Source organism: Paroedura picta, chromosome 3 (genome assembly GCF_049243985.1).
Source record: "Paroedura picta isolate Pp20150507F chromosome 3, Ppicta_v3.0, whole genome shotgun sequence".
Lineage (NCBI taxonomy): Eukaryota > Metazoa > Chordata > Lepidosauria > Squamata > Gekkonidae > Paroedura > Paroedura picta.
This window is the reverse complement of record NC_135371.1, coordinates 130,792,792-130,800,826: the sequence shown is the minus strand read 5'-3', so window position 1 is coordinate 130,800,826 and position 8,035 is coordinate 130,792,792.

The following is an 8,035-nucleotide window of genomic DNA, read 5'->3' as shown; positions in this document are numbered from 1 at the left end:
GACAGCATCCTAAAAAGCAGAGACATCACCCTGCCAACAAAAGTGTGTTTAGTCAAGGCTATGGTCTTCCCAGTTGCAATGTATGGCTGCGAAAGTTGGACCATAAGGAAGGCTGAGCATCAAAGAATTGAGGCTTTTGAACTCTGGTGCTGAAGAAGACTCTTGCGAGTCCCTTGGACTGCAAGGCGAACAAACAGGTCAGTCCTAGAGGAGATCAGCCCTGACTGCTCCTTAGAAGGCCAGATCCTGAAGATGAAACTCAAATACTTTGGCCACCTCATGAGAAGGAAGGACTCTCTGGAGAAGAGCCTAATGCTGGGAGCGATTGCGGGCAAAAGAAGAAGGGGATGACAGAGAATGAGGTGGCTGGATGGAGTCACTGAAGCAGTAGGTGCAAACTTAAATGGACTCCGGGGAATGGTAGAGGACAGGAAGGCCTGGAGGATCATTGTCCATGGGGTTGCGATGGGTCGGACACGACTTCACACCTAGCAACAACTGTGGGCCATACAATGCTGTCTAGGGATGGGTGATTCGGGTTGGATACAACTGAAAAGTACCCAAATCAGCATTGATTCAGGTACTTTTCGGCTTATCCCATCAGATAAACCATCCGAATCAAAGGAGTTCAGGCACAATCCAGCTGATTGGGCCAATACAGTGGCAGCTTTATATATCTCCCCAGCAGAAGCTGTGGAGAGCAGGCATGGCCCAAGCAGAACAGCTGGCTGTCAGGCTCTGGGGGGTGATTTGAAGGCTCTGCTGGGAGGGAGCCGCCAAACAGCTGATCAGTTGTCTGGTGCTTGTTTTGGCCAATTGGCTTCGGCACTGAATCAATTTGGTCAAATCCAAAGCATCCAAATCTGATACCAAACAGGTGAGTTGAGCCAAATCTATTGGGACCAAATCCCAAAAAAGGACTTTTTTCCCCCTGTGCAAAGCCCGAGTGCTATCTTTTTCTTTGTGTGATATGAGCCTATGTGATGTAGTAATTAAATTGTCAGTCTAGAATATGGAGGACCCACATTAAAACTCCCACTTTGCCATGGAAGTCCACTGGTTGACCTTGGATTAATCCTGCTCTCTTAGCTAAACCTACCTCATGGGCTGATTGTTGCAGGGACAAAATGGTGGTAATGAGGGTAGTTGTGGGGAAACTGCTGTAAACCTGTCCTCGCCAATGGTGACCAAGAGAGGTCACCATATAAATCTAATCTAAATCAAATAATAAATGGTAAATAAAATAATAAATGGTCATTTCACTGCTGCTCATCAGTATATTATTGTTCCTATTTTAAGTATTTGTTCAAGTACTATGCTTGTCTGTTTTTATTCCTGTCTTAACCCCTCTCTTTTATGTCAGCTGATTTCTTACATCTATCTGCTCTTTAAGCAGGCCTGTTGACAAGGGTCTATTCTTTTTCCATATGTTTGCTCTTTATGAATGGCTGTTCTGCCAGTGTAGCAGAACTTCCTTCTCATAGAGTTGCCAGGCTACAATCCAGAGATTTTCTGCCCTGATCTTTCTTGTCTCACCACCTCTTTTTAATTTGCTGTGGGACAAAACTGAAGCAACAGCAGATGGGAGAGGAGAGAGGATTACAAGACCTGGAAAAGAATAGGCAGATGGCTAAGATGGGGGCATTCTCACTTTCTGTTTTGTAAAGCCATAAAGAATAGGCGGTATAAAAATCCTAATAAATCAGTAAATAAATAAATGTTAAAGGTGCACTCTCTATAGAGGTTGCAACCTTGCAGCCCTGCCTAGATCAGGACTACAATAAAAAAACTGAGAGCTTCTAATCAGTCAGCAGCATCCAGGTCTTGGAGTGCAGATTCTATAACTTGACCTCTTGACAGCTGAATTAAAAATCCTGCTGAATCATAAATACCAAACTTCTACCCATCCCCAATTTAGTATCTGGTTTTGTTTTTTGTTTTAAATTAATTTCCCCCTCCTCCAGGGTAAAGTGACTAAAACATTGTAACTGAGTCAGGATTTTTGAAAGGCTATTTTAAAAACATAGCTTCTTGCTGAAGAAATGCCATTTTCCCTTTGGTTGATTGGTCAAGGTTGAATTTGAGCTGTATTAGTCACAGTTCCATAAGTATTAAGAAGAAGAAGAGCTGTTTTGTATACCACACTTTTCACTACCCAAAGAAGTCCCAAAGTGGCTAACAAACACCTTTCCCTTCCTGTCCCCATAATAGATACCCTGTGAGATCGTTGAGGCTGAAAGAGCTGTAAGAGAAATACTTTGTAAGAAAGCTCTAAGAGAACTGTGACTGGCACAAGGTCACCCATCTGGCTGTATGTGGAGGAGCAGGGAAACAAACCCAGTTCTCCAGATTAGAGTCCACTACTCCAAACTACAATACCATTCTGGTGCTCAGGACCTAGCCCACTATAATATAGGCCTAGAAGAGAAGGTGACACTGTTATCATAGCTCCCAGATAGTGTTGATGATGATAATGATAAACTGTGATTAAGCCACAACCAAGTTATGGTGACCCCTCAATAGGTTCTCAAGGCAAGAGGTGAACAGAGGTGATTTCCTATTGTCTTCCTTTGCATGGCAACCTATTCAACTACTAACCATGGCCAACCCAACTTGGCTTCTTCCTTTACTATTCATGCTGCTACAGCTTCCAGCTACAGCCACTTAAATGTGTAATGCATGAGCTACAGCCCATTACTCAAACTGATTATTTCTCACAGCCCTTAATTGTGGCCAAGGTGATTAGGACAGCTGTAATTTAAAAGGTGTTCTGCCTAGCAGCAGTGGGCCACCTAATAATCCACCTGTTCTACCATGACATTCTCCAGGTTATGATGGACCATTCCCTGTCTCTCAGCCTAATATATTTCATTGTATTTATTCATTCTTAGACTTTTATCCCGCCACTCTTGAAAGAGTCATGGTGGCTTACAGATATAAAGTCTCACAAAATCCCATAAAACCCCCATAAAGCCCGAAGGCAAACCATAAGATTGGTGGCCAAATTCCCCCTAACCCTGAGCAGACCAACCTAGGGGTGGGGTATACAGATGTAATACCTAGTCTGAGGAGGAGCCATATTAATCTTAGCCCTCGTCTCAACCAAAGACCTAGCAGAAGAGCTCCATTTTACCTCCAACAGATTAGCAAAGGGCTCTCTGGGGAGCATAAGGAGACAAGTAGTCCCACAGGTAAGTTGGATTTAAGCCACAAATGGCCTTAAAAGTCAATACCAAAACCTTGAACCTGATCTGGGCCAGAACTGGCAACCAGTGCAGCTGCCTCAACACAGGCTGCATATGGGCCCTCCAAGATGTCTTACTAAGGACCCTAGCAGCTGCATTCTGTACCAGATGAAGTTTCTGGGTCAAGGTCAAGGGTAGGCCTGGGTACAGTGAATTACAGAAAACCAATCTAGAGGTGACTATTGCATGGATCACTGTGGCCAAACAGTTTAGGGACAGGTAGGGTGCTAGTAGCTTCGCCTGACACAGGTGGAAAAACAGGGTTGTTGGGAGAACAGAAAGGGTGGGATTTATTTTAAAGGTGCAGATAAAGCAGCTCCCAGCAGGAAGGCCTTACTTGTGCATCTCAAAGCCCAGGAAGGTTACTATGTGCTGAGACATCCTTAAGGTATTTTGAACCGTAGGGATTTAAAGATTAAAAGGAGCACCTTGAATTGGACTCGGAAATAAACTTGAAGATGGCACTACATTTATTTTATTAAACAGCATTTATAGTTTGCCCTCCCTTTGTTCTTTTTTAAAAAACAAAACAAAACCAAGGAAGATTTATATGTTTATTGTGACAATCTTAGTTAAAACCCTAATGTACAACTTGTCCATTTTGTAGTTTCTGGAGTGACTCCCTAAGTGGCCCCAGGAGAGTGTATTACTAGTGTCTAACAAGTACTAATAGAATGACGTTTGTGCCAGTGTCCAGGTCCACTCTTTCCAGGGCACCTACAGTTTGCAGACCCTCTTGAAGTGATGGAGATGTCTAGAAACATCTATTGTCTGTTCATCTAATGAAGGGGTCTAGAATTACCACCTAAACCAGCTCAGGAAGAAAAATTAAACAGATTAAATTTAAATTCCAGTACTCAGAAACCAGTGCAGAAGCATTTCTGTCTTCCAAGAAACTCTATTGGTGACATAAAAGTCACCATTCATCATCAAAGACATTGCCCATTATCTCTTCCCCAAGCTTGAACATGGGACTTGGGGTTTCTTACTTATAGTTATTAACAGTCATAGTAGGTTTGATATTTCCGACCTATTCCAGGTTTTAACTATCTCAATTTAACTAATGAATGGACTTTGTATTTTTCTTGATCAGATCAGAGTAGGAAAGGGCCATACAGGCCATCTAGTTCAACCCCCTGCTTAATGAAGGATCAGCCTAAAGATCAGCCCTGCAGGATCTACCAGCTTTCCGCAGGGCCTGTAAGACGGAGCTCTTCCGCCAGGCATATGGTTGAGGCCAGGGCAGCTCTCCCACTAATCCAGCAGAGGATCCCCTCCAATACTGAGATCTCTAACACCGAGATCATGGTTAGATGTATTGTATTGGTGCCACCCTCTTCTGAACATTATTCTCTCCACCAGGCTGAACTAAGATCAGAATTGTGACCACCGCTGCTATATGTTATATGTAACTTTTAATTGGGGTTTTTATGGGGGTTTTATTGTGTTTTAACTATTTATGTTGTAAACCGCCCTGAGACCTATTGGGAGAAGGGCGGTCTAAAAATTAAATAATAATAATAATAATAATAATAATAATAATAAAGCAGGTGTAGTCAACCTGTGGTCTTCCACCCCTGCTTTAGGCTGATCCTTCAGCGTTTGCTGTCAGGGGCTCATGGGAATTGTAGTCCATGAACATCTGGAGGACCACAAGTTGACTACCCCTGGCCTAAAGCATACAGGAAAAGTATCTGTCCAGCTGCTGCTTGAAAACCACCAGTGAGGGGGAACTCACCACTTCCTTATGCACCTCCTGCTTATTCCTCCATACACACGTTCTATATAAATTAACTGAAAAAGCAAGATCCACTCAATGCTTTTGGGCTTTCAAGAAGTGCTCTTTAATCCATGAATGCTAATAGTATTTTTTTTTTTTGTTCCCCTAAGACTTCTGGTTATTTTCACTTATTAGAAAAAACAGATACCAAACATCAATTAATAAGGCATGCATGGAGCCCCTGTATTATTGTGGGATGAGGCTCAATTGGCCTCCCTTGATGTGTGTGAGGATATTGGACTGTAAAGAATCTCTGGCTGAGCAGCCTCCCAAACAGCATGGTTCCAGATTCCGACTGCCATCCAAAGGAGGCTTTGGAAGCTGACGGCTCCTATTCCCTCCTCCTATGAGCTAGCTCCCACTCTTCACGTCTGCCTCACCCGACTCTGCACCAACTGTTGGGAAAGGGGGCGCCTTCGTTTTGTTTCAGTAGTAAAGGACTGTGTCAGAGGGGAACGTCAGCTGTAACATCAGGCATCCACGTTAGACTGCTGACAATTGTCTACAGATTGGACCAGGCACAGAGGATGAGTCAGAGGGCTGAAGGTAAACGTGCAGAGAAAGCCCGCATGTGTACAATTTTTAATGGATCATTTGTTTGCTGCCCTGACATCACAGCATGTTCTTTTGCAGTCTCATCAATGGGTTTACACCAAGCATGTGTGCACACATCAAAGCAATCCAGAGAGTAATGTGTTGCAGTCCAATGAAGTGACTGATCTGATGGGCTTTTTTTCTCCTGTAAAGGATGAGCAAATGACTCATTAAAGCAAAGGTGATGCGGAATTTGCTCCCTTTTCTACAGGAGATTGGTCTGATCTATACCTGCTGATATCCAGGTTTGGGAATGATTTTGCCTCCTCTGCAGGAGATTTTATTTATTTTTTTGTGCTGAGGTCTGAACAATTAAGCTGAAGACTTCACAGAGGAAGGTGGGGTTTGGGAAAGGTTTGGTGGGAAGAGAGGTGGTGCAGCAGAGGCATTCTCTGTGTGTCTCCCAGGCATCAAGGGTGGCTAAGGAGCTCAAGGCAAAGTCATCTGAGGAAACCTTTGAACAGAAGGTGGTGGAGCTGGAAGAGTGAGTGCGATGGGCAGGGAGAGGAATCAGCAGCGCTCCCTCCAGTAGGTTCACAGTTGTAGGGGAGGCCTTAGAACAGCTGGAGAAATTGCACAGAATGAAATAAAACAATTGCAAAGTGAGAAATTCTCTTCAGCCTTTAGGCCAATCATTTTAAAGGAGGACTCACAGGTTCCAGGGAACAATACGTCCCTAAAGCTCTGCAGCAAACAGACCAGTATAAATAGGAGGGGAAAAAATTCAAGTGAATAATCGTGCCATACTGAATAGTTGTCAACTTGATAGCTGATGAAATATACATGCACATCTGCCTAGTAGAATCCTGGAGTTTTGATCAGCCTGGAGACAGGAATCACTTTATGGATATGTATCATCTTTGACTGCTTTGAAAAGTTGACTGTTTTACTTCTTGACATGATTGCTCCTATCGTGAACATATCTTGATGCTGCTTACTGATTTGTCTGGGGCGATGGGTTGAGAGCAGTCCTGCATTTTTCAGAAAAGCCTTGGGGGTTTGTTTATCCAAGGCTGAGGATAGGGCAATGTGAAATGGAGCAGTCAGACATGGGAATTTCTTAGAGATCAAAGCTTATGTTAAAAAGCAATTTAAAAAACAGTTGCTCATAGCCAGCAAACATCTAGCACAGTAAAAAGCTGCATTTGGCACATTTAAGTGTGCTTAAGCCCACAGAATTAGGTATTTCCAGACCCAGGGCTTGGAAATAAATCACCACGGCCCCTGCAGGGCATTTCAACCAGCAGCAACCCAAGACAGGTGGTTTGAGAGGGGTGGTTTATAAAATAAATAAATCATCCAAAGCTCTTTTGCAGACTGAATAGGGTACATCCGATTTCAGCTGGTGTCCCTGCCTGATCCCACCCTAGTCCAAGATGACCAAACTGTGGCTCTCCAAATGCCCATGGGCTACAATTACCCTGCATCCTGGCAGGGGCTTATGGCAATTGTAGTCCACAGACATCTGGAGAGCCAGTTTGGCCACCTCTGTTACAGAGTTGACAGTTCTCTCTCCTCCAACAGTATGCAGAACCAGGCAAACAATGTTATATTTTAAAATATTTTTGTACAGTATTAGATAAAGTGTGTGTGTATATACATGTGTGTGTGTATAATGTAAGATTTTCTATGTACATTTTATGGATTATTAAATTGTATATTCTTTTTATTATAACTAGCCCTGAGCCCACTGGGAAAGATGGGCTAAATATATCTATCTATCTGAAAATAAACAAATGATTTCAGCATTGGCAGCCCTGTGAGGTAGGCCGGTGTCACTCCTGCAGCAGAGCTGTCGGAAGAGTGGGCTGGATCCAGCGCTCTCCAGTGAAATCCTTCTGGCCGCAGTGAGAGGGGAGACGGAGAGTTCGCCCCGCTTCCTCTTCGCGGCCAAGCTCCAGCTGCTCTCCGCAGTTTGAGCAAGGGGGGCAGGGGCTGCCCTGCAAAGACGACCCACCGTTTGCCCTCCAGGGGCGTTGGCTTTAGCATTAGGACCCCCCCCCCCCCATCTGCGCCTCAGCTCTGGGGCCTGACAGCCCTCGCCTCCCCCCTCCCACCGCGGCCGGAGCGGCTCCGGCGGGCTTCGCGGACTCGGAGGGCTCGGCTGCCCCTTGCGGAAGGGCCGCGCGCCGCACCCTCCTCCCGGCCCCCTCCCGCAGAGGAAGCCAGGCAGCCCGGGGAGCTCCGGCTCTGACTCACTCCGCCTCTGCCCGGGGACTGTCGCTGGCCTCTGCGGAAGAGCGAGCGAGCGAGCGAGGCAGGCAGGCAGGCAGCCGAGGGACCGGCGCTCCCGCCCAAGTTGCTGGGCTTCGCGGGGGCGCCTCTGCCGCGGGGCCCTCCCGCCCAAGGGCCATGCCGGCCGCCCAGTAGCGCTCCCGGTCCGATCGCGGGCGGGCGGGCTGGGGGAGGGGGGTTG